At 38.9% G+C, this 27,414-nt stretch overlaps 1 protein-coding gene and 1 pseudogene across 6 annotated transcripts in view; both read right to left on the minus strand.

Annotated features, from left to right (window-relative positions):
- Positions 1 to 27,414, minus strand: part of DLGAP1 (DLG associated protein 1) — an 833,306-nt gene that overhangs the window by 609,023 nt on the left and 196,869 nt on the right. The gene's annotated exons all lie outside the window — the stretch shown is intronic.
- On the minus strand, positions 11,848 to 12,262 carry LOC101271617 (60S ribosomal protein L28-like; annotated as a pseudogene).

Below are 27,414 nucleotides of genomic sequence, written 5' to 3' on the forward strand. Positions count from 1 at the left end.
TACTGGGCTCCGAAGATTTAGGTAGGAATCATCCTGACAAGAAGACTAGAAATTAGCCAGACCAGCAGTAGAAAAATCAAAGTAGTAAGTGGAGGGAATGTCCTGGAAACCAAAGGTAAAGAAAGAGGACATGGCGTAGGGTGATTCAGAGTCCAGGTAGGAAGACCTCTTGATTTGGCTCCAGAGAGTCTTCTGGGTCTTCAACCAGAGAAGCTTGGTGGAGGCCAGGAGCCCTGGAATGAGGAACAGTTGACATAGAAGGTGGGAAGGGGGAGTCATTACATGAAGGCAATGCCTCCAGGAAGCTCAGCTAACACTGAAGGCTATGAGAAAGTATGTAGATGGATGAGGGCTCAAAAGGGTGCTTTGATTTGTGTGTGTTTGAAGACAGAGATGTTTCAAGAGCCAAGAGAGAAATATCAGAGCCTCAAAAGAGCAAAACAGAGAGACCTTCAAGATGGCGGAGGAGTAAGACATGGAGATCACCTTCCTCCCTACAAATACATCAGAAATACATCTACATGTGGAACAACTCCTACAGAACACCTACTGAATGCTGGCAGAGACCTCAGACTTCCCAACAGGCAAGAAACTCCCCCCATACCTGGCCGCGTGGCTGACAGGGTCTTCGTGCTCCGTCCGGGTATCAGGCCTGTGCCTCTAAGTTGGGAGAGCCGAGTTCAGGACGTTGGACCACCAGAGACCTCCTGGCTCCACATAATATCAAACGGCAAAAGCTCTCCCAGAGATCTCCATCTCAACGCTAAGACCCAGCTCCACTCAATGATCAGGAAGCTACAGTGCTGGACACCCTACACCAAACAACTAGCAAGACAGGAACACACCCATTAGCAGAGAGGCTGCCTAAAATCATCAGTTCACAGACACCCCAAAACACACCAAAGAACGCAGTCCTGCCAACTGGAAAGACAAGATCCAGCCCCATTCACCAGAACACAGGCACCAGTACCCTCCACCAGGAAGCCAACACACCCCACTGAACCAACCTTAGCAACTGGGGGCAGACCCCCAAAACAAAGGGGACTACGAAGCTGCAGCCTGCAAAAAGGAGACCCCAAACACAGTAAGTTATGCAAAATGAGAAGATAGAGAAACACACAGCAGAAGAAGGAGCAAGGTAAAAACCCACCACACCAAACATTGAACAGGAAATAGGAAGTCTACCTGAAGAAGGATTCAGAGTAATCACAGTAAAGATGATCCAAAACCATGGAAATAGCATGGAGAAACTACAAGAAACGTTTAACAAGGACCTAAAAGAACTAAAGAGAAAACAATGATGAACAACGATGAATAAAAATTCTCTAGAAGGAATCAATAGCAGAATAACTGAGGCAGAAGAATGGATAAGTGACCTGGAAGATAAAATAGTGGAAAAAACTACTGCAGAGCAGAATAAAGAAAAAGAATGAAAAGAATTGAGGACAGTGTTAGAGACCTCTGGGACAACATTAAATGCACCAACATTTGAATTATAGGGGTCCCAGAAGAAGAAGAGAAAAAGAAAGAGACTCAGAAAATATTTGAAGATATTATAGTTGAAAACTTCCTTAATATGGGAAAGGAAGTAGTCAAACAAGTCCAGGAAGTGCAGAGAGTCCCATACAGGATAAAGCCAAGGAGAAATACGCCAAGACACATATTAATCAAACTGTCAAAAATTAAATACAAAGAAAAAATATTAAAAACAGCAAGGGGAAAACAACAAATAACATACAAGGGAATCCCCATAAGGTTAACAGCTGATCTTTTCACAGAAACTCTGCAAGCCAGAAGGGAGTGGCAGGACATATTTAAAGCGATGAAATGGAAAAACCTACAAGCCAAGATCACTCTACCCAGCAAGGATCTCATTCAGATTCGACAGAGAAATTAAAACCTCTACAGACAAGCAAAAGCTAAGAGAATTCAGCACCACCAACCAGCTTTACAACAAATGTTAAAGGAGCTTCTCTAGCCAGAAAACACAAGAGAACAAAAAGACCTACAATAACAAACCCAAAATAATTTAAAAAGTGGAAATAGGAATATACATATCGATAACTACCTTAAATGTAAATGGATCAAATGCTCCAACCAAAAGACATACACTGGCTGAAGGGATACAAAAACAAGACCTGTATATATGCTGTCTACAAGAGACCCACTTCAGACCTAGGGACACATACAGACTGAAAATGAGGGGACAGAAATAGATACTCCATGTAAATAGAAATCAAAAGAAAGCTGGAGTAGAAATTCTCATAGATGAAATAGACTTTAAAATCGACTATTACAAAAGACAAAGAAGGACACTACATAATGATCAAGGGATCAATCCAAGAAGAAGATATAACCACTGTAAATATTTATGCACCCAACACAGGAGCACCTCAATACATAAGGCAAATGCTAACAGCAATAAAAGGAAAAATTGACAGTAACACAATCATACTAGGGGACTTTAACACGCCACTTTCACCAATGGACAGATCATTCAAAATGAAAATAAATAAGTAAACAAAGCTTTAAATGATACATTAAATAAGACGGACTTAATTGATATTTATAGGACATTCCATCCAGAAACAACAGAATACATTTTCTTCTCACATGCTCATGGAACATTCTCCAGGATAGATCATATTTTGGGTCACAAATCAAGCCTTGGTAAATTTAAGAAAATTGAAATCATATCAAATAACTTTTCTGACCACAACACTATGAGACTAGATATCAATTACAGGAAAAAATCTGTAAAAAATACAAACAAATGGAGGCTAAACAACACACTACTAAATAACCAAGAGATCACTGAAGAAATCAAAGAGGAAATCAAAAAATACCCAGAAACACGTGACAATGAAAACATGACAACCCAAAACCTATGGGATGAAGCAGAAGCAGTTCTAAGAGGGAAGTTTATAGCAATACAATCCTACCTCAAGAAACAAGAAACATCTCAAAGAAACAACCTAACCTTACACCTAAAGCAATTAGAGAAAGAAGAACAAAAAAACTGCAAAATTAGCAGAAGGAAAGAAATCATAAAGATCAGATCAGAAATAAACGAAAAAGAAAAGAAGGAAATGATAGCAAAGATGAATAAAACTAATAGCTGGTTCTTTGAGACGATAAACAAAATTGATAAACCATTAGCCACACTCATCAAGCCAAAAAGGGAGAAGACTCAAATCAATAGAATTAGAAATGAAAAAGAAGAAGTAACAACTGACACAACAAAAATACAAAGGATCATGAGAGATTACTACAAGCAACTATATGCCAATAAAATGGACAACCCAGAAGAAATGGACAAATTCTTACAAAAGTACAACCTTCCGAGACTGAACCAAGAAGAAAGAGAAAATATAAACAGAGCAATCACAAGCACTGAAATTGAAACTGTGATTAAAAATCTTCCAACAAACAAAAACCCAGGACCAGATGGCTTCACAGGCAAATTCTATCAAACATTTAGAGAAGAGTTAACACCTATCCTTCTCAAACTCTTCCAAAATATAGCAGAGGGAGGAACACTCCCAAACGCATTCTAAGAGGCCACCATCACCCTGATACCAAAACCAGACAAAGATGTCACAAAGAAAGAAATCTATAGGCCAATATCACTGATGAACATAGATGCAAAAATCCTCAACAAAATACTAGCAAACAGAATCCAACAGCACATTAAAAGAATCATACACCATAATCAAGTGGGGTTCATCCCAGGAATGCAAGGATTCTTCGATATATGCAAATAAATCAATGTGATAAACCGTATTAACAAACTGAAGGAGAAAAACCATATGATCATCTCAATAGATGCAGAAAAGTTTCTGACAAAATTCAACACCCATTTATGATAGCAAACCTCCAGAAAGTAGGCATAGAGGGAACTTTCCTCAACATAATAAAGGCCATATATGACAAACCCACAGCCAACATCGTCCTCAATGGTGAAAAACTGAAACCATTTCCACTAAGATCAGGAACAAGACAAGGTTGCCCACTCTCATCACTATTATTCAACATAGTTTTGGAAGTTTTAGCCACAGCAATCAGAGAAGAAAAGGAAATAAAAGGAATCCAAATCGCAAAAGAAGAAGTAAAGCTGTCACTGTTTGCAGATGACATGATACTATACAAAGAGAATCCTAAAGATGCTACCAGAAAACTACTAGAGCTAATCAATGAATTTGGTAAAGTAGCAGGATACAAAATTAATGCACAGAAATCTCTTGCATTCCTATACACTAATGATGAAAAATCTGAAAGAGAAATTAAGGAAACACTCCCATTTATCACTGCAACAAAAAGAATAAAATACCTAGGAATAAACCTACCTAAGGAGACAAAAGACCTGTCAAAAAACTATAAGACACTGATGAATGAAACTAAAGATGATACAAACAGAGAGATATACCATGTTCTTGGATTGGAAGAATCAACATTGTGAAAATGACTCTACTACCCAAAGCGATCTACAGATTCAAGGCAATCCCTATCAAACTACCAATGGCATTTTTCACAGAACTACAACAAAAAATTTCACAATTTGTATGGAAACACAAAAGACCCCAAATAGCCAAAGCAATCTTGAGAAAGAAAAACAGAGCTGGAGGAATCAGGCTCCCTGACTTCAGACTATACTACAAAGCTACAGTAATCAAGATAGTATGGTACTGGCACAAAAACAGAAATATAGATCTATGGAACAGGATAGAAAGCCCAGAGATAAACCCACCCATATATGGTCACCTTATTTTTGATAAAGGAGGCAAGAATATAGAATAGAGAAAAGACACTCTCTTCAATAAGTGGTGCTGGGAAAACTGGACAGCTACATGTAAAAGAATTAAATTAGAACATTCCCTAACACCATACACAAAAATAAACTCAAAGTGGATTAAAGGCCTAAACGTAAGGCCAGACACTACAAGACTCTTAGAGAAAAACATAGGCAGAACACTCTATGACATAAATCACAGCAAGATCCTTTTTGACTCAGTGCCTAGAGAAATGGAAATAAAAACAAAAATAAACAAATGGGACGTAATTAAACTTAAAAGCTTTTGCATAGCAAAGGCAACCATAAACAAGACCAAAAGACAACCCTCAGCATGGGAGAAAACATTTCCAAATGAAGCAACTGACAAAGCATTATTATCCAAAATTTACAAGCAGCTCATGCAGCTCAATATCAAAAAAACAAACAACTCAATCCAAAAATGCGTCAAAGACCTAAACAGACATTTCCCCAAAGAAGACATACAGATTGCCAACAAACACATGAAAGGATGCTCAACGTCACTAATCATTAGAGAAATGCAAATCAAAACTACAGTGAGCTATCACCTCACACCAGTCAGAATGGCCATCACCAAAAAATCTAGAAACAATAAATGCTGGAGAGGGTGTGGAGAAAAGGGAACCCTCTTGCACTGTTGGTGGGAATGTAAACTGATACAGTTACTATGGAGAACAGTATGGAGGTTCCTTAAAAATCTAAAAATAGAACTACCATATGACCCAGCAATCTCACTACTGTGCATATACCTTGAGAAAACCATAATTCAAAAAGAGTCATGTACTACAATGTTCACTGCAGCTCTATTTACAATAGCCAGAACATGGAAGCAACCTACATGTCCATCGACAGATGAATGGATAAAGAAGATGTGGCACATATATAAAATGGAATATTACTCAGCCATAAAAAGAAACAAAATTGAGTTATTTGTAGTGAGGTGGGTGAACCCAGAGACTGTCATACAGAGTGAAGTAAGTCAGAAAGAGAAAAACAAATACAAATATACATATATTTGGAATGTAAAAAAAAATAAAATGGTTCTGAAGAATCTAGGGGCAGGACAGGAATAAAGACGCAGAAGTAGAGAATGGACTTGAGGATACGGGGAAGGGTAAGGGTAAGCTGGGATGAGGTGAGAGAGTGGAATGGACATACATACACTACCAAATGTAAAATAGATAGCTAATTGGACACAGTCACATAGCACAGGGAGATCAGCTTGGTGCTTTGTGTCCAGCTAGAGGGGTGGGACAGGGAGAATGGGAGGGAGACCCAAGAGGGAGGAGATATGGGGATATATGTATATGTATAACTGATTCACTTTCTTATACAGCAGGAACTAACACAATACTGTAAAACAATGAGACTCCAATAAAGATGTTAAAAAAAAATGAAAGAGAAACTGATGAACTAAGGAAGAGGCAGATGGTAATGGGAACTGGAGCTCTGGTAACTAGTGATAACTCAGAGCATGAAGATGCAGCCTAAGGAGGCAGCGTTCTCCTTTATTTGTTTTATTTGGGAAAGCATTCATTGTAAAACCCACACGTGACCCTGATGTCCCCCAAAGAGTGTCAAGTTTTCAGATTCATTTAGTAAGAGTTATTGAAGGTCAATCTTGTCCTGATGCTGTGCTAGGCACACAGAAGTTATGGTGGGAAATCAAACAAGGTCCCTCCCCTCAAGGAACTCACTGCTTTAGTGATGGGGTGTGAAACCAAGTCCCCCTAAAACTGAGTTCCTCTGCTCAGTTTATTATTAACCTCTCTATCCCAAACTTTACTCCCTTTCTTTTCCTGAACTTGTTCCTGTCAAGACTGAGGAGTGTCAAAGAAAAAGGGGGATTCAAACCAGACGCACGCCCCTGTGTCCCTATTCTTTGAAGAAAAAGACTTTTGCTTTAGTCCCCCGGGCCTCTCTTGAATCTCAAAAGGCTGGCTCAAGCGATAATGATTAGGAATGTGAAGATGTAGAAACAAATAATAGCTGTCGTCGGGAACGTGGTACAAATTTAGACTATAAATCCACCACATAGCAGAAGCACTGAACTCCCAGTTCCCTGAAAGAGATAGATAAACGCCTGACACACATTCCTAAGTTGTTTTTATAGGAAGCAGACCGCCTCCAGATGAAAACTGCTGACTGCAAGAACACAGACCCTAGACTGGTTAAAACCACAAGGTTGATGATGCCTGAAACTTCACCTTGATGCCAACCCATCCAAGAATTCTGCACGAGCCGATCACACACCCTGCAGCCCCCTCCCTCACACTGCCTTTAAAACTCCTTCCCTGCAAGCCATCTAAGCATTTGGGTCTTTTGAGCATAAGCTGCCCATTCCCTTGCTTGGCACCCTGCAGTAAATGCTGTACTTTCCTTCACCGCAAGCTGGTGTCAGTAGATTGGCTTTACTGCGCACAGGGGAGGGGTCCCACGTTTGATCCAGTAACAGGTGCAGGCAGAGTGTGCACACGGACATTTCTAATTTCAAGGCAATCTGTGATGAATTTAGCATTGATTTATAGCTTGCAATGAGTAAAGAAAAGCCCTATATACCTTTCTATCTCTGCGTCCACCTACTCGAATAGAAATGCAAATCACGATCTCGTACATGTTGACCACTGGATGGCTAGATTAGTTATTAACCTAGCCAGGGTACTGGAATTAATTAACCTTAGCAGTGAACTGCATTTTGACTTTGGTCTAATCAGGCCAATTTTCCACTCTGGAGAACATGATTAATTATCTGGTTCATTCAGGGAAGGAACCCTAAAGAACAAAGCATACAAACACACACCAGAATTTTTACCTTAATTATTAGGATTATAATTCAATTTTTGATAGTGTGCCTTTCCTCTGATAAAATGCACGGTAAAATAAAGACAACAGTTTAGATCTATAAGTAGTTAAGGAAAGAGAAGTGGAAAATTCGGGCTACATTGTCAGGAAAGCTGCGATTTATTTTACTATAATATCAAATGCGTTCTTTCAATTCAGTTTATTTCATTGTATTTTGCACCAGTTACCCTTTATGTGAGATGCAAGATAATTTTGTGCTATTAATATCCTATTATATCTAATAGAGAAGAATATTATAAACTCGTCTAAAATACTTCAAAGTTCTGCCATTTATGGAGAATGCATAAACTTATTTTTTAATTTTTTTAAATATTTATTTTATTTTTGGCTGCATCGGGTCTTCGTTGCTGTGCATGGGCTTTCTCTAGTTGTGGCAAGTGGGGGCTACTCTTCACTGCGGTGTGCGAGCTTCTCATTGCAGGGGCTTTTCTTGTTGTGGAGCACAGGCTCTAGGCACACGGGCTTCAGTAGTTGTGGCATGTGGGCTCAGTAGTTGTGGCTCACAGGCTCCAGAGCACAGGCTCAGTAGTTACAGCGCACTGGCCTAGCTGCTCCGCGACATGTGCAATCTTCCTGGACCGGGGCTCGAACCTGTGTCCCCTGCGTTGGCAGGCGGATTCTTAACCACTGCACCACCAGGGAAGCCCCCATAAATTTTTATTGTATACAGTTAAATAGCACCCTTAGATTTTTTTTAAAAAAACTTCAATGTGAAAACACAATGATGTTACCTAGATGTACATCAACTGAGAGAGATCACAATGAAATATCTTAAAATAAAGGCTAGGTAGGACAAGATGCTAGTTAACATAGCATATATGTTGTTACCAATGACCTATGTCAGTATTCAAAGATAAATTCATACAACTTCCAAGATTTTCAAGACAAAGAGTTAACATATAAACAGATACTGAAGAGGGCAAACAGTCTCTTCCTTTGTATTCAATACGTTCGTACAATCCAGGTTTCAGCTGACTTCACTGCTGTGCTTTTATTGAATTGACTTAGCAAATGAACCTTAAAAGTAAATACTCTCGGAAGCAAAGCCACCACTCTGATATTTCAGTCAGAATTTCTGGTTCTGTGTGGCAAGTAAAAGGGACATTTCCCTGACCTGCCTCTTCATTAAAACAGATTGGCTCATTTACCGGCCAAAAGTGAGGAGGATCAACTCCAATGCGGAGCATCCTCTCTCTGCCAAGGATGTTTGCAGACATTAAACCCACAAATAAAGGCTTGGTGTGTCCTTAAAACAAGCATGAATGCAGTTTCCGCAGCAAAGGTAAAACATCACATCACTGGCACGGCAGCTTCCCTTCAGGTCAGTGTAGCTTTTCCTCACCAAAAGTGTGAGTAGGAATAGGTTTTGGAAGGAGGAGGGACATTGGGAATTCACTGGAACGTGTCAAGGTTTACACCAATGAAGGAAAGACGAAAAGGAGTAAGCATGGAGCAATTTTAGAACACACTGCTTCCCGCAGATTCAGTACCTCTTATCAACTGATGTTAAATTAGTTGCCCTCTTTCTCTTTACTTTTCTTCCTGATTACATTTTATCCATATTCACAAACTATTTACATAACATTTCGAATGCTTAGGAGAGATGTGCATGGCATACACAAACACATCTCTAGACACATTCATGTTTATTTGGCTAAGCGTTAATAAATATATCATAGCTTAGTACATACAATGAATGAGTCTGTGGCTGTACCTTGCATGTATCATCGTAGGCTTTGGTTTTTGAGAAAAGTACAAGACGCTTAAGCGTAGATAACATCTTTCTGATTCCTCCAAGGGGTTGGGTTAAGGAATTAGATTAATATCGATTTTTTATATTAATAGACTTTATTGTTAGAACAGTTTAAGGTTCGTAGAAAACTTCAATGGAAACTATAGAAAGTCCCCATATACCCTTCTTACCCTCTACGGTTTCCCCTATTATTAACCTCTTGTATTAGTGTGGTCCATCCATTTGTTGCAGTTGATGAACCAATACTGACATATTATTATTAATGGAAGCCCATAGTTTGCATTAGGGTTCACTCTTTGAGTTGTACAGTCCATGGGTTTTGACAAATGTCTAATGGCATGCATCCACCATTACAGTATCACGCAGAATAGTTTCACTGCCCTAAATATTGTCTGTGCTCCGTATTATGCATTCTTCCCTCACTCCCCAGGAATCCCTGTCAACCACTGATCTTTTTTACTGTCTTCACAGTTTTGCCTTTTCGAGAACATCATATACAGTCGACCCTTGGACAACACAGGTTTGAACCGCGTGGGTCCACTTACACACAGATTGTTTTCAATAGTAAATACTACAGTACTACACGATCCACCATTGGCTGAATCCATGGATATGGAACTGCAGATATAGAGGGAGGAACTGCATATATGGAGGACCAACTATGTCATACACAGATTTTTGACTTCACAGAGGGTCAACCCTAACCCCTGCTTTGTTCAAGAGCCAACTATAATTGGAATTATACAGTATGTAGCCTTTTCAGACTGGCTTCTTTGACTTAGTAATATGTATTTAATGTTCCTCCATATCTTTAAAAAAAATTTTTTTTAATTTTATTTATTTTTGGCTGTGTTTGGTCTTCACTGCTGCGCGCGGACTTTCTTTAGCTGCGGTGAGCAGGGGCTACTCTTCGTTATGGTGTAAGGGCTCCTCATTGCAGTGGCTTCTCTTGTTGCGGAGCACAGGCTCCAGGTGTGCAGGCTTCAGTAGTTGTGGCACGTGGGCTCAGTAGTTGTGGCTCGCAGGCTCCAGAGCCCATGCTCAGTAGTTGTGGTGCATGGGCTTAGTTGCTCCACAGCATGTGGGATCTTCCTGGACCAGGGCTCGAACCTGTGTCCCCTGCACTGGCAGGCGGATTCTTAACCACTGTGCCACCAGGGAAGCTCTGTTCCTCCATGTCTTTTCATGGCTTAATAGCTCATATATTTTTAGTACTGAATATTATTGTATTGTCTGGATATACTACCATTTATCCATTCACTACTGAAGGATATATTGATTGCTTCCTAATTTTGGCAATTATTAACAAAGCTGCTGCAAATATCTGTAGCAGGTTTTTGTGTGGACATTAGTTTTCTACTCATTTGGGTAAATACCAAGGAGCACAACGGCTGGATCGTATACTAAAAATGTTTATTTTTATAAAAAACTGCCCAATTGTCTTTCAAAGTGGCTGTACCACTTTGCATTCCCACCAGCAATGGACAACTGTTTCTATTGTTCCATATCTTTGCCAGCATTTGGTGTTGTTAGTGTTCTGGATTTGGGGCATTTTAAGACGTAGCGGTAACTTGTTTTAATTTGCATTTCCCTAAGGGATGATATAAGAGATGGAGCATCTTTTTTTTAAGGTTATTTGCCATCGGCATATCTTCTTTCATGAAGTATCTGTTCAAGTCTTTTCCTCACTTTTTAATCAGAGTGTGTGTGTGTGTGTGTGTGTGTGTGTGTGTGTGTGTGTGTGTGTGTGTGTGTCTGTGTTTTCCTACTGTTGGGTTTTAAGAGCTCTTTGGATATTTTGGATAGCAGTTCTTTAGAAATGTCTTTTGCAAATATTTTCTCCCAGTCTGTGGCTTTTCTTCTGTTTCTCTTGACAGTCTTCCACAGAGCAGAAGTTTTTCATTTTAGTAAATCCCAACTTAATGTTTTCTTTCATAGATGGTGCTTTTGGTACTGTATCTAAAAACTGACGGTCAAACCCAAGGTCACCTAGCTTATGCTCTTGCTATCTTCTCGAAGTTTGATAGATCTGTGATTTACATTTTTGTCTATGATCCATTTTGATTTCATCTTTGTGAAAAGTGTAATAAAGTCTGTATAAATTATTTTTGTATATGAATGTCCAATTGTTCAGACACCATTTGTGGAAAAGTCAATCCTTTCTCCATTGAATTGCCTTTTCTCCCTTGTAAAACATCAGTTGATTATAAATGTATGAGTCTATTTCTGGACTCTCTATTCCCCTGATGTATTATTTCTATTCTTTCACCACTACTGTGCCATCTTACTAACTGTAGCTTTATATTGTCTTGAAGTCAAGTAGTATTAGTTGTCGGTTCTCTGGGTTTTTGTTTTGTTTTGTTTTTTTCTTTGCGGCACGTCAGCTGACAGTTTTATTGCATGGGGTAAGGGGATACATCGCTCACGAGCTCTCGGTGGGGCGGGTCCACTTCCTCTTCTGGCTGCGCAGGATGGCGGCTGGCTCTGCGGATGGCGGCCATGCGCAAATCTGGGCAGTACTTGTTCTTTCGGATCATGTGTCGGTTGCTGCTGAGGGTGGCCTGGGCATTCTCGTGGATGGTGGTCCGCACATAGGAAGTGGCTGGCTTTCCCTGGCCGGATCTCCTCTCCCTGACCACCACGACCCCTTTGCCGTCCGCCGCCATCTCCACGCCCACAGTCTTGCGGTGAATGAGCCCGTTGTCGCGGAAGGAGTTGGGAGCCTTGAGGTTATTGGGTTCGGTGCTGTACGTCTGCTTGTTCCTCTTGATCAAGAAGCTGCAGCAGGTCCTCATGATGATCTACTGCAGATGCACGGACATAGCAGCAGCTCCTCTCCTGGCGGCAGCCAGAGACGGAAAGGCCTCTGGCTTTGTTCTTTTTCTTTATTATTATATTGGCTATTCTTGGCCTTCTGCCTTTCCATATATACTTCAGAATCATTTGGTTGACAGGGCCAAAAAGCTTGCTGGGAATTTTATTCAGATTCTGTTAAATCTACTGATTAAATTAGGAAGGATTGACACCTTAATCATAGTGACTCTTCCTATCCATGGACGTGGAATATCCACCTATTTAGATCTTCTTTGATTTCTTTCATCAGAGTTTGTAGTTTTCCTCATACAGATCCTGTACGTATTTTTTAGATTTACATTTAAGTATTTTAATTTTTTGGTGCTAATAATGTAAATGTTACTGTGTTTTTAGTTTCGAATTCCAATGGTTCATTGCTGGTATATAAGAAAAATTGACTTTTGTATATTAATTTTGTGTCCTGTAACCTTCATATAATTGCATATTAGTTCCACTAGTGTTTTTGTCAATTCTTTTTCTACATAGACAATCATGTCATCTGTGAACACACAGCTTTATTTCATCTTCCTCAAGCTGTACAAATTTTATTTCCTTTTTAGTCTTATCGCATTAGCTGGGACTTCCAGTACAGTGTTGAATGGGAGTGGTGATACGGGACATCGTTGCCTTGCTCTTGATCTTAGAGGGAAAAGCTTCTAGTTTCTCACCATTAAGTATAACGTTAGTTGTAGGATGTTTGTAGATGTTCTTTATCAAGTTGAAGAATTTCTCTATATTCCTAGCTTTCTTCGACCTAGGACACCTTCCTTACTTTTCTCCATTGTCTTAGTATATTTCTCGTGTTCTACTTCACAGAGCAAAGAGAAACCATCATACATATTGGAATTCTATCTAGTACCCTCTAACAAACCTACAAATCTATTTAGAGGAGCTCTTATCCCTTCTTTAAAACTTATTTCATTAGTGAGGGAGAAGGTCTTCCTATCTAGGACCAGGACTACCCTTCCTAAATTGGATTCTATTTCTTGGAAACCTCAAAATATCAACCAGACCCTATTCTCCCAATATGGTCAATAATTCTCTTACAGCTAGATTCACCTCCATGATAGTTAAACATCATTAATTATTCCCTTAAAAAATTCTCTCAACTCACAGGGCCGCTCATTTCCCATTCGCCTCATTTACAATGAAAATAATGAAAAAAAAATCTCTCTATACCTATGAGACCTTAACCATATTAGATTGTATATTTAATTAAAATATCCCCTCCCCATTGCTACCCCCATTCACATTATGTCTGGCCATGTAACTTCCTTTAGTTAATGAAATTATATGTGAGAGTGATATGTGCCACTTCTAAGAAGAAGCTTTTAGAGTAATTGCATGGTCCTGCCACTTTTTTTTTTTTTTTTTAACCACTATGAGACCAATAATGTCCCAGATAATGGCTCTCACTTCATGCTGGTTCTGAATGATTCAGGACATCAGAAGGGCTGATGTTAATCCAATCCACAATGGATACTGGCTGAGCACCAAGTCAACCTTTGCAATCATATGCCCATTGAAATTTCAAAGTTGTTCTTTATTGCCTCATACTTTAGCCTACATTGACTTGTACCTGACTTCTTGCCTCCATTTTCTCTCTCTCCATTACCCTTGACCCACTTAAGTCTGATTTCAGGACTATCTCATTTAAAGATTGTATTGCAATCTGCAAACATAGACTCTTCCTGACTTCTCCCTAGTCCCTTGTTGCTTCCTCTCAGTCCTCAGTCCCCATTTCCTTGGCCATCGAATACTGGAATTTCTCAAGATCTATCCTAAGACTTCATCCCTTCTCACTCTACATTATTTTCTTAAAAAGTCTCAACAGATCTATGATATTATTTTCTTCCTTTGTCTACCTGATGTCCAAACTTACATGTTCAATCCAAATTTCTCTGAGTTTCTGAGTTTATATATATACAGAATATGTCTATTGTCTACTTTGTACCTCCACTTAAATACTTTCAAGAAGCATCACATTCAATATATCCAAAATCAGGTTTGTTTCTAGCATTTATTTCATTTTCTCTCATTTCCTCACAAGCTTCATAAGACAGAACCCATGTCTGTTTTCGACTCTTACTACCCTTGAGAAGGTGCAAAAATTCCAAGCATGATAAATTTAAAAAATAACAATTATACATATCAGGGTGAAACTGCAGATAAAGATACAATGTTTAAAGTGAAAAGAAAAGGTGTTTTTCATTCGAGGATTGACTATAGTCAGACAGCTGACTTCTTAGAACTGACAGAGAAAGCCAGAAGTTAGTGGAATAGTATAGTTAAGAGGCTGCAACAAACACTCTCAACCTAGAATTGTACATTCAATGAAAAGATCTTTCAAGAATGAAACAGAATTAGAGACTTTTTCACCTAAATTAAAAACTGAAGAGCATGTAGTACCAGTGGCTCCTCTCTAAAGAGAATCCCAAAAGATATACTTTAGGCAGAAGAAAAATGATACCAGATGGAAATCTGAGATGCAAGAATAATGCAGGACAGGAGAGTGGCAAATATGTGGGTAAATCTATACAAACATTCACTGAATAAAACCATAATGTCTAATTTTGAAATATAGAAGGAAAATGAAAGGACATAATTCAAGAATGGAGTGACAAAGAATATCAAGGGAATGACACATATTCAGGATACTGTTACCATTTTCTTTTAAAACTGTGTGTAGGTTACGTATTTAGAGTACTGTTTTTCTTTATACCCTACAGATGTTTTATAAATATTGCTTTAACTAATATTTAATAAAAATATAAAAATGCATTTTCTTATCTCCAGCTGAGTATGAAACATGTTTATGGAGAAGTAAACTCTATAATTCATTAGAAAGTAAGACCAGCCTAGTTCACTATTCCTCATGTTTCCTAAACTATAGATGTATTCCAAGCGCTGATCCATGTTTTGAAACCCTTTAGTTTAGTGGCTTGGTCTATAATCCTGCACCAAAATAGTTGCAGCCTTCTATGCAGTCCCCTGAGGTATTCGTGGGTGCTTCTGACATCTGGACAAGATGAGCTAAGTGCAAAAAACCACAGTACTCTATTTTGTTTTAAAGGAAATGATCGGGCTTCCCCGGTGGCGCAGTGGTTAAGAATCTGCCTGCCAACGCAGGGGTCACGGGTCCGAGTCCTGGTAGGGGAAGATCCCACATGCCGCGGAGCAACTAAGCCCGTGCGCCACAACTACTGAGCTTCCGCTCTAGAGCCCGTGAGCCACAACTTCTGAAGCCCGCGTGCCTAGAGCCCATGCTCCAGAACAAGAGAAGCCACCACAATGAGAGCCCTTGCACCACAACGAAGAGCAGCCCCTGCTCGCCGCAACTAGAGAAAGCCCATGCACAGCAACGAAGATGCAATGCAGCCAAAAATAAATGAATTTATAATAAATAAATAAATAATAAAGGAAATGATCTACTTGATATAGTTGGAAAAATGTGATTAGTGAGGTCATCTGGAATTTCATTATCTATAATGATTTTAATAACAAGATTATGTAACAACAGTTGAAGGTCACTTGCTATGTAAAGGCATTACTGTAGTTCTAAAAGCTACTCTGAATTATTACATTACTGTGCCAGAAATGCAAATCTTCTTGAAGCTGTAGTGGTAAAATACTAACTTTTTCTGGCATCCTGCTCTGTAACACAAAACATCACCCTTCACAACTTCTACAGAGGACACAATTAGTCTTAAGAGAGTCATCACGGCAGACACTCATAGATCCTGCCATACGAGGGAAAATTTCTACAACAAAGTGCCTAATCATTTTAACTAAGTTTTTAGCTGTAATCTCATAACATCTTTATAAAATCAGTCAGGTAACAGCTTCAATCATTTCAGTACAACTTGGGAAGTTTTAGCTAGGGAAGTAGCAAAAGCACAATATACTGTTGAGAACTACAGAACAGCCAGGCGAAATCTGTCCATGGTCCTGAAAAGGCCACCCACTGGGGTTTGTTTATTGTATGGTCAACACATACATAAATTAATTTCAAGATTATCAGTTACTTTTTATTACTTATTTATTGTCTGATATTACCTTTGAGAAGAAACGTGCCACATTCAGGGATATTGTAATTATTTCAATTTATATTAATATTTGAATAAAATTTCTAACAACTACTAATTTTTCCTCATATTTAACTTCATTTTAAGTATGACCTAAGAAGAGCAGAAGGCCTGCTACCAAAAAGCATTTTCATATGGAGGTATGCTGGTTTTTCTCCATCACTCCCTTTCCAAGATCTCCATACTTCCCTGCTCTGCTTTGCAGACCTGGGTGACTGATCTCTAGGACATATTGTTACACTAACTTCTGATTGGAAAATGCCTGTAAGAAGCATCTGCAGGACAGCAGATCAGCAGGTAGGGTGGGAGAGATTGAGATATTTCCTCCCTGCATATTCACTGCTGTGGCAAAATTTTTCAGGAATAATTATAACTTTTGAAGACTATCACATCTACCAAATGATCTCGTTTAGGGCTCTAGCTCTCTTGGGCTCATCCCCTTGTTTCTTAGCTTTTAACAGATATAACTTCTTCCTACTGTTGCTATTCTCTGGTGCTTCATCTTTTGTTTGCTTCCTTAGTCCTGCCAACCACTCTGTAAGTCGACCTTTCCTTAAAAAACTTTCTTCATTTAAACCATCTGCGTGCACCTTACTTCCTGCCAGGTCCGTGAGTGATACAGAAAGTGTTTGAACCATAACTAATATATTCAATTGAGAAGACAGAGGAGCAGAATATTACTACTCTTAACATTAAAAGCCCATAAAATATACAAGTCAGAAGGGAACAGGCTATAAGCACTGTGAATGCAAATACATGGCTACTTTTCTATGTAATTGAAGATTGACTCATGCATCCATTATTAATAGTAGGTATCAATAAATATTTTTTAAAATATTTGGAGTTTACTATGGAGTTAGCTCAAAATTTTAGAATACAGTATTACTAAAATCAAGGATTCCTTTAGTCATACTTAGGCTTATTAATTTTACTCATTAGTTTCAGAAAGAGAAAAAAATTGCACATAAAACCCAAAGACTGCCCCCAGAATTCCTGCCACCAACACATAAACAGATGCCATTGGTCAAGAATGCAACATTAATTACAGAAAAAATTTATCTGATCTCTTGCTCTATTAACAGGTCGTTAACATTTTTGAAAATTCTTCATACTTGAAAGCAGCTCAGTTTAAGGTTATATGCAGTTTAAGGTGTTCATATTTAATAGGAGATGTAAATATACTAATTGATGGGCCAGGGCATATAGAAGAGAGAAATTATAACAGGTTAGACTTGTCTTCTCAGAAATGATCTTCCTGCAAGAAATCAGCACCCTGAAGGCGTTCCTTTATATGAATGAAGGCCTAAAGACTATAATAGTGCAACAGAATTAAGAAGACAAGGTTGCTGTAATGGCCATTTTTGCAGAAATAAGCGTAAGAGCCTGGAATTCACCATCAACTATAAAAGTCAGTGTACCACAATGTTCACTGCAGCTCTATTTACAATAGCCGGGACATGGAAGCAACCTAAGTGTCCATCGACAGATGAATGGATAAAGAAGATGTGGCACGTATATACAATGGAATATTACTCAGCCATAAAAAGAAACAGAATTGAGTTATTTGCAGTGAGGTGGATGGACCTAGAGTCTGTCATACAGAGTGAAGTAAGTGAAAAACAAATACTGCATGCTAACACATACATATGGAATCTAAAAAAAAAAAAAAAAGGTTCTGAAGAACCTAGGGGCAGGATAGGAATAAAGACGCAGACGTAGACAATGGACTTGAGGACACGGGGAGGGGGAAGGGTAAGCTGGGACGAAGTGAGAGAGTGGCATGGACATATATACACTACCAAATGTAAAACAGATAGCTAGTGGGAAGCAGCCGCATAGCACAGGGAGATCAGCTCGGTGCTTTGTGACCACCTACAGGGGTGGGATAGGGAGGGTGGGAGGGAGATGCAAGAGGCAGCGGATATGGGGATATATGTATACATATAGCTGATTCATTTTGTTATACAGCAGAAACTAACACACCATTGTAAAGCAATTATACTCCAATAAAGATGTTAAAAAAATAAAATAAAAGTCCGATATTTCGAGTAGGAAAACAATGTGCTAACATAACAAATGTGAGAAATGTTGCAATTTCTGGTTTTTGGAGTTCAAGAGAGTTACTCAGTGCAAGGGGAAGGTCAAGGATAAATTCCTGATATAGCTCTTCGAAAAAAATATGTAACAGCCAATAAATGTGAAGTAGTCACCAAAAAAAGTGACATTCACGGTACGTGATGATGTGTGAAACTATTATGAGCTTTCTTTGGAGGCTGTGTCTTCGGTAGATCTAAAGTCTCAGGTTTAGCCAAGTTTTACTCTTCAAAAAATAGGAATGCATGCCATTCACAGTAATGTGGAAAAAACAGTAGTAGTTTCAAGTAGGGGCAAATATTTAATTATCATTCAGCTTGGTAGATCATGGCCTCCATTGGCTTACTCTTACTACTATTTGGAATATAAGCATATGTTTCATGAATCAGTCAGCTCCAAATTTGGTAGCAACTGATATTGTTGATCATCTGATGTAAGTTCTAAAACATTCTAAGTAGCATTAAATGGCTACAACAGTTGTTTATAATATGTGGTATCATCTCCTTGGTCAGAATGGCATTTGATAAAATTATACGTTACAGTGTAAGTAACTGTATTGATAATCAATTAATGCATAACCAAACACTCCAAAGATTAATAGCCTAAAGCAATAATTATTATCAATTTTTGATGCAATGTCACTCGTGAGATTATAAAGACAGATGTTGCCTGGACTCTGGCCATCTGAAGGCCTAACTGAGGCTAGAAGATCATTTACTAGGTGGTTCACACACATGCTAGCAGGCTGGTGCTGCCTATTAGCCAGAGGTCTTATTCCTTTCTACGTGGGACTTCCCACAGGTCTGTAAAGAATCCTCACAGCATAGAGGCCAACTTGCTCCCATAGCAAGTGACCCAACAGGCCAAGGTGAAAGTCACAACAGCCTTTGAGGACCCAGGCTCAGAAAGCACAAACCATCCCGTTGGCAGTATTGTGGTACACAGGTCAGTCCTGATTCAGTATGAAAGGGATGTATACAAGTGTGGAAATACAGAAGATAAGGATTATCTCCATTTTTGCTGGAGATAGAGAACCGCATAGGAAATAGATAACACCATAGGACATCTGGGAAAATATTTCTACTCTTTTTGATTACTCGTAGCCTGTCACCGTTTCTTTATTCCTATTCTTATTTTAATATGAGTAAACAGAGTCCAAATAAATTATATCTTCCTCCTGTCATGACTCCACTAAAATTTTAAAAAATGCTTTGATAAGCATGGTTTCAAAGCCTACGTATCTCAGTTTTCAATCCTGATTCTATTTGAGAAGAATTCAACGTATCTATAAACAATTACACCAAAAAACTCTTCTCCAAACCCAAGATATGTAAAGTTTTTTGTTTTGCTTTGATTTTTTTGTTTGTTTCTTGGACGGAAGGTCAACTAGACATAACTAGACTGGTCCCAAATGAATACTAACTACAGTACCAAGAATATCTCAACGAAGTACTGGAGAGGTTTCCAGAGAGCAGATTCTTAAGACTGCAAATTATATTAACAGCACTAAAATTCAATTTTAATTAGCCATGACACTTACGTATACTTTAGAACTGATGAAGTGCTCTTCAGACTAACAATTCTTAATAAGCTCTGCTTAAATTTAATTTCTATTTCCATTTGACAGTAACCAAGGAAAACTTGCGATTCAACCCAAAGCTAATGCCTGCCAGTACAAGGGCTCTGAGTTTTCAGTCAGCTCTTACTTATTCACCCAGCCAACTTAATTTCCAAATCACAAACTTGTCTACCCTTCCTTCTGAGAACAATAATTTCCTTTGGAAGATTTCTTTAGGTTTCTTAACTTTGATTGAAAGACTGTATCAAATGGAAAACATTTTATATAATCCAGTCCTTCTGTTTTATAAATTATCAAAACAGTCGCTCTTCTTTGAATCATATTTTAACAATATGTTTCAAAATATTCAATATATATTCCTTTAGAAGAATTACAATAAGTGAATGAATTTAGTGCTACTCTTATAACTAGTCATTACACCCCTCTCTCCTCATGGCAATTTGAATACATCTTGAACATTCTTTGTCTCCCTTCTGATTGATTCATAAAAATGAATCTAAAACAAGAGTTGGGATGTTTACTGCAGAAGGAACAGAAAAGCAAGTGGATCCTAGAACTTATTCTTTAAACTTTTTTTTTTTTTTTTGGGTTGAAAAAGAAAATTTCAGAACTTATTTTACCTCATTTGCTGACAGTATCCTGACTTCTGCACAGGTCAGTGCTGTCCCCTTCACTGAGCTCACCCAGGACATTTTTGTCCTTCTCTTCTAAGACTTATCCTAGTCAAGCCTATCTTGCAGCTCACTGGAAGCACACCTTCTGCGACTTGATGAAGCGCTCCTTGAAACAAGAGGGCACAGCACATTCATCTTGTGCTCTCATGGTGTCCAAAACACAGTGGACACCCCATTAAATATGTGTTCAATGGAATTTTATAAATATCTTTTCTTTTAAAAATTAAAATCACACATATTTAAGGAAGAAAAATAATGAAGCACCATTAGAAAAAAAAAAGAAAAAAAATTATAAGGTGGCTAATATTGTTATCCCCTTTTACAGATGTGGAAACTGAGGCTTAGAGATGTTATGTGGCCCAAAGATGTGGCTCCAGTGTCAGTTTCTCAACCACCGTGTGATACTGTAAAGGGTTTTTTTTTTTTTTTTTTTTTTTTTTGCGGTATGTGGGCCTCTCACTGTTGTGGCCTCTCCCATTGTGGGGCACAGGCTCCGAACACGCAGGCTCAGCGGCCATGGCTCACGGGCCCAGCCGCTCCGCGGCATGTGGGATCTTCCCGGACCGGGGCATGAACCCATGTCCCCTGCATCGGCAGGCGGATGCTCAACCACTGCGCCACCAGGGAAGCCCTGTAAAGGGTTTTAAGTGTCGCTTGCCAATGGGTATTAATGAACCATCTGAGGTTGGAAATCATGAATGTGTGACAGCCAATTAGGAAAGCTGTTGTATTTCTCATGCATTTATTGACTCATGAATCATATATTTAATATCTTCCTGACAAATAATAGGAAATGTATATGTTAGACACTCTCTAGCTGTTTAAAAACAGAAGCGGAAGGAAAAATGTGGTTGGATTTAAGATTAGGATCAGGACAGGTCGAGTCCAATGACTATGGGGTAAAGGAATTGAGGGTGTTGCAAATCTTAATGAAATGATGACTGGTCAGGGAGGAAATGAAATTATCCAGGAGAGACAGAGTCCAGAAAAGTAAGAATCTGAGTGACGGGGCAGGGCGGTCTCTAATTTTTCAAAGGAGAGGATTAATGTAAGAATGGGTTTACTGGGCTTCCCTGGTGGCGCACTGGTTGAGAGTCCGCCTGCCGATGCAGGGGACACGGGTTCGTGCCCCGGTCCGGGAGGATCCCACATGCCGCGGAGCGGCTGGGCCCGTGAGCCATGGCCGCTGAGCCTGCGCGTCCGGAGCCTGTGCTCCGCAACGGGAGAGGCCACGACAGTGAGAAGCCCGTGTACCGCAAAAAAAAAAAAAAAAAAAAAAAAAAAAAAAAAGAATGGGTTTACTGCCAATCAAACATTTCGCACATGGAGAGGCTTGGGTAACAGCAAGGTTCAAGGTGCACCAATATGGGGAAATTGCTAAAATAAGGCAGGAATAAAGGAAAAGTAACTGTGCTAGTCACCCATTAGGGGAGGAAATGAGTCTGGTGCATTTCCCCTACCCCCAAATGTGAGGAAGTGACCTGGAGGCCAGGGGTGACATCATGACACCAGCATGAGATTAATAATCACGTGAACCACACGAGAATTGTTAATGTTTGTAGGTGAAATAGCAGTTACTCTAGTTCTGGAGCTAGAAGCCATAAAACTATCTAAGCCTTTTTTGAACTGGCTATTTTATTCCTAGCATTATTTGGAATAATGTGTTCAATAAAAGTGTGTATTTTTGCTTGGTTTTGCCTGTACTGTCCAAAGTAACACTTTTTCTTATTCGTCTGAAAATATAACCTATTTTCAGTATTTTGGTAAATGGAGGGCAAATCCAAGTTCAGTCTCTCGGCATGGTGTTCTGTTTTGTACATGTCCATAATACTTTGTCCCTACCTTCCACTTCCCAGAACAGAATATATGATGTTCCCTGTTGAGTGTCATGGTTAAGAGCATGGATTTCAGGACCAGATTTCCTGGGTTCAAATTTTGCTTCAGCCGCTTACTAGTTGTCTAACTTGGGTGAGTCACTTAAATTCTATGACCCTCAGTAACCTTATCTGTAAAATGGGCATGAAATAATATAACCTGCCCAAGAAGATTTTGCGAGGATTCAATCTGTAAATACACGCAACGGAACTCCCACTTGGACTGGAGTCAGAACTGAAGCAGTGCTGGATATTCTTATTATAATTATTTTTAATTGAATCTATTTTTACTAAAATGTATTTTTAATATTATTTTTAATAGAGGTGCCATGATCCCTCTGGTCATTCTCTGGGTCCTTCATCAAGTCCATCAGCCCTCTTGGAGGGACAGTGTGCGAACCACACATACTATTTATGATGGTGACGCTTGGAGTGCTGTAAGAACACTGCAATATTTTCATCTCTGTTTTCATATATCTTCCTAATAAGGCTCAGGAAATCTGTTGGCTCATATGCTACAGCGGTACACTGAGCTAATGTTTTCAAAGACCAGTCAAAAATGATTCTCTGATTCCCAAGCTGCATTTTATAGCTCAGATCCCCTAAGGTTTATAAATAAATTGTGGCATGTTTTTCGCCCTAAATGAATTATCTTAACACTTTAATGCAATGCTGTTTATTTCCCTACTTTCACTGATATTTATCCTCGAGGAGATGACATCTACTACATAAAAGTAAATAATACTATCTACACAGTTGTCTGGTCTAGCTGATTCAAAACCTGTAAGACTTACATCCCTACCGATTTTTAGAACGCTGAATAACAACTGTTTACATTTAACTCTTTTATTCTTTCCCCCTCATGTTTATTTAGCAACTATTTATTGAGAAATTCCAAGAAATGTGCTTGGTGGCATACTTGAGCAGGAGAGACCAATACATAAGCACTTTTCCTATTCTTGAAAACACAATAAACCACATCCATGGCTCCTTTGGGTCCAGACATATGTACCCTCATATATAATAAAACTGTGTTCATGGAAGCAACTTAAGTGTCCATCAACAGACGAGTAAAGAAGATGTGATATCTATACACAATGGAATACTACTGAGCCATGAAAAGAATGAAATAGTGCCACTTGTAGCAACATGCATGGACTTAGAGATCCCCATATTAAGTGAAGTACATCAGACAGAGAAAGACAAGTATCATACGATACCACTTACGTAAACCCATCTAACACTGTTCACAACAGAGTAGCGCCTGTCAAGGGCCACTATCAAGTCTCTTTCAGACACCCAAAGACTGGAAAATTACTGAAGACTGCAAGTCTATTCTCCAAAAAACCACATCCTATAGAGACACAGCCAGCCTGGGTACTGCTGTGGACCAGAAGAGATATGAACCCACCCCCTTTTCCTGCATATTGCCCTTCGAAACTCAGTAAAAGACTCAAAACCCCACCCTTCAGTGCTAATGCCACTCTATGCGTCTGGCCCCTTTCCTCCTTGGAAAGTGAATAAAAACTTTCTTTTCTTCCCTTCTTAATACTTCTGTGAATTCTTTCACAACCCGCGTCGGCTCATGTAACGACTTACATGTGGAATCGAAAAAACTAACATAAATGAACTTATTTACAAAAGAGAAGCAGACTCACAGGAGTTGGGGATTAACATATACACACCACTATATATATAAAATAACCAACAAAGACCTACTGTAGAGCACAGGGAACCATATTCCATATCTTATAATAACCTATAATGGAAAAGAATCTGAAGAATATATATATTCACACACACACGTATATATATACACACATGTATAACTGAACCACTTTGCTATACACCTGAAACTAACAAAACATTGTAAATTAACTACACTTCAATTTTTTAAAATGGTTGAAACAAAGAAGTCACAAAGTCTGCCCACACTCAAGGAGAGGGGATTACACAAAAGTGTGGATTCTATGGCAGTAAAAATTACTAGGGTCATGTCAGAATTATCCCTATGAAGATGGAGACATACATGTGTGTATGTGTTAAGATGTGTGTTAAAATATAAGTAAATATATGTAGGCATGCATATGTACATAAATGTCTAAAATGAAAGAAGCATGAGCATCAAAATGTTAAGTGTTTTTATAGGGGATGGTGGTGTTATGAGAAAGTTTAATTTTGTTATTTGTACTTTATTGACTGGAATTTTACACTGTGCAAGAATCACTTTTATGATACAAAAAATTAAAGTTAGAATGGATACTGTTTGGTGGGTGGCCCCAAATTCCATGACCTCGGGTCTTGGTGAAAAGACTTGTGCTGGAATAATAACCTCCGGTCTTTCTCCACGTGCCTCCCCATGGCAAAGGGTTGACATTTTAATGGGCGATGTGAGAGAAGGAACAGAGCAGGCTCACATTGGCCTCTGCCCCTTCTTTCTTTCGGGTTTGCCTGCCAGGGAGGAGGCTTCCTACCGGTCTGCATACTGCCATTTGGTCGGGGCCACCCCTGGGGGCACTGGAGCTCACAGCTGCGCGAGTATCTACGTGTGAGTCTGTCTCATGAAGAGCGGAGGCTGGCAAGGCCCACTGGCTGTAAACTATACTGTGACTTAAAGAGGTGACACTGTCACTTTTCATTTCTCCATTTATGTGTGTGTGTGTTTGTGTGTGTGTATGAATGTTTGTGTGTGCATATGTATGCACGTATATGTGTGTATACATGTATGTGTGCATTTGCATGTGGTATGCATGTATGTGTATATGCCTGTATGTTTGCATGTGTGTGCAAAACGCCATTGGGGGTGGGGGGGGGAGGAAGCAATTGTTGCCTGAGTTTTGAGTAGATGAAATTCAATATGTACAAATGGCTCCAGTGATAGCATAAGTTATGAAACTTAAACTAAGTTATGTTAACATGAATCACTTTGTAATTACTTCCTGTCACTGATCATGACTAGCGTGAAATTAGTTATGAGTTGTAAAGCTATAATGAAAATATTATGATGCAATATTATTATCTATGCAAAATAAAAAATTCATTAGGATTCCTCACCTGCAAAAACAATCTGTAGATGACATATGCTATTTAGAGTATTTCAAGTATGTCACACCTCTATTTGCAGAAGGCACATTTCCTCCCAGTCTGTTTGTCATTTGTAAAAGAGAATGCCACTTTCCTCAAAGTATCATGAGTTAAATGAGATTATAGCTATAAAAGTTCCTAGAAGACCCTCCATAAATTACGACCCAAATCTACGTAACAATTCTAAACTATTTTCTATGGATAACCTCAGGTTAAGTTTATGCCTTTGTTAAGTAGAAAAAAAGGGGCTGACATCTGAAACTATTTAGATCCTAAAAACGAATAAAGCTAGCTTTTTAATTTATGTCAATTTGACAATTTTCAGACAACGTTTTCATGGACTGTGTTTTCCTTTAATTAAACAGAAGCAGAAAAACCTCGGTGTTGAAAAAAATTTTTTTTTAACTGTTCAAATATACAGTAAAATTTAAAAGATTATCTCCTCTCACTCCTTTTTTTGGTATGCTTCCTTCAAAAAAACATATTCAGTAACTATTGAGAAGGTTTATATAGTAAAAAAGAACATGATGATACAACATACTGAAGGATTATACATTTATAGTAGCACCAATAATTCTAATCAAAGTATGTAGCTTCCTTTTCAGGCTACTGAAAGCAAATGAGCTGGCAATGGAAGCTGCTTGTTTTCAGATTGTTAGAAATGGGTAACCTTTAGGTAAAGATCTCTGAGAATAATCCATGGACCCCCTGCATCTAAATTACTTGGAGTAACTTTTTAGTAGATGTGTGAAATGTCCCCCAACCCTCTGACTTACTAAATTACAATTTCTTGAGGAGTAGAAACAGGAATAAACATTAATAACAAATGACCCATGTATTTTCATGAACGTCAAAATTTGAGAACTGGGCTTCCCTGGTGGCGCAGTGGTTGAGAGTCCGCCTGCCGATGCGGAGGCCGCGGGGTTCGTGCCCCGGTCCGGGAGGATCCCGCATGCCGCGGAGTGGCTGGGCCCGTGAGCCATGGCTGCTGAGCCTGCGCGTCTGGGAGCCTGTGCTCCACAATGGGAGAGGCCACAGCAGCGAGAGGCCTGCGTACCACAAAAAAAAAAAAAAAAAATTTGAGAACTATCGTGTAGGTCACGTGGGACAGACTTCATCACCGAGCAGACAGACAGAAAAGTAGGGCCATGATGTGATGTGGGAGAGTGGTACACTGGACAGCTTTGGGGGAGCTGATATAGACTGTTGATATTACAGTCTATAGTACAGAAGCTCTGACTGCAAGACTTAAGTCATATCTAACAATGGCCAAAAAGTAGTGACCAAAAGAGCAACTCAGAGAATCCATCCCATTTGTATTTTCCAAAGCCTCGGTTATCAATGTCATCAAGTATGAGGTATATGAAGGGTTGCATTTTGATCTACCCCCTATATGTTAAATAAACTATTGACATCATTTGGAAAATTCAATTTGTTTCACCATTTATTTCATGGAATCTAGGTTTTTAAAACAAGGAGTTAGAGAAACAAAAATATTTTGTTAGAAAATTTTGACCATTAAAGTATTGGTTAAGCGACCTTAGCTAATGGGAGTGATCAGTCTTTAGTCTATAGTTATTCAGTATACACTTAGAAGATCCCTGAAGAGAAAAAAAAAATCTATTTAAAAAATACATTTCTTTTGAAAAAGTACCAAAACCCGATTTGCTTCTTTAAAAAATTGTCTCACATTAGAAAAATTAGCCAGTGGTTAAGTGAAAACCAGGCTCATGGCTCTCAGAGCTA

The sequence above is a fragment of the Orcinus orca genome, chromosome 15, assembly GCF_937001465.1.
Source record: "Orcinus orca chromosome 15, mOrcOrc1.1, whole genome shotgun sequence".
NCBI classification, from domain to species: Eukaryota; Metazoa; Chordata; class Mammalia; order Artiodactyla; family Delphinidae; genus Orcinus; species Orcinus orca.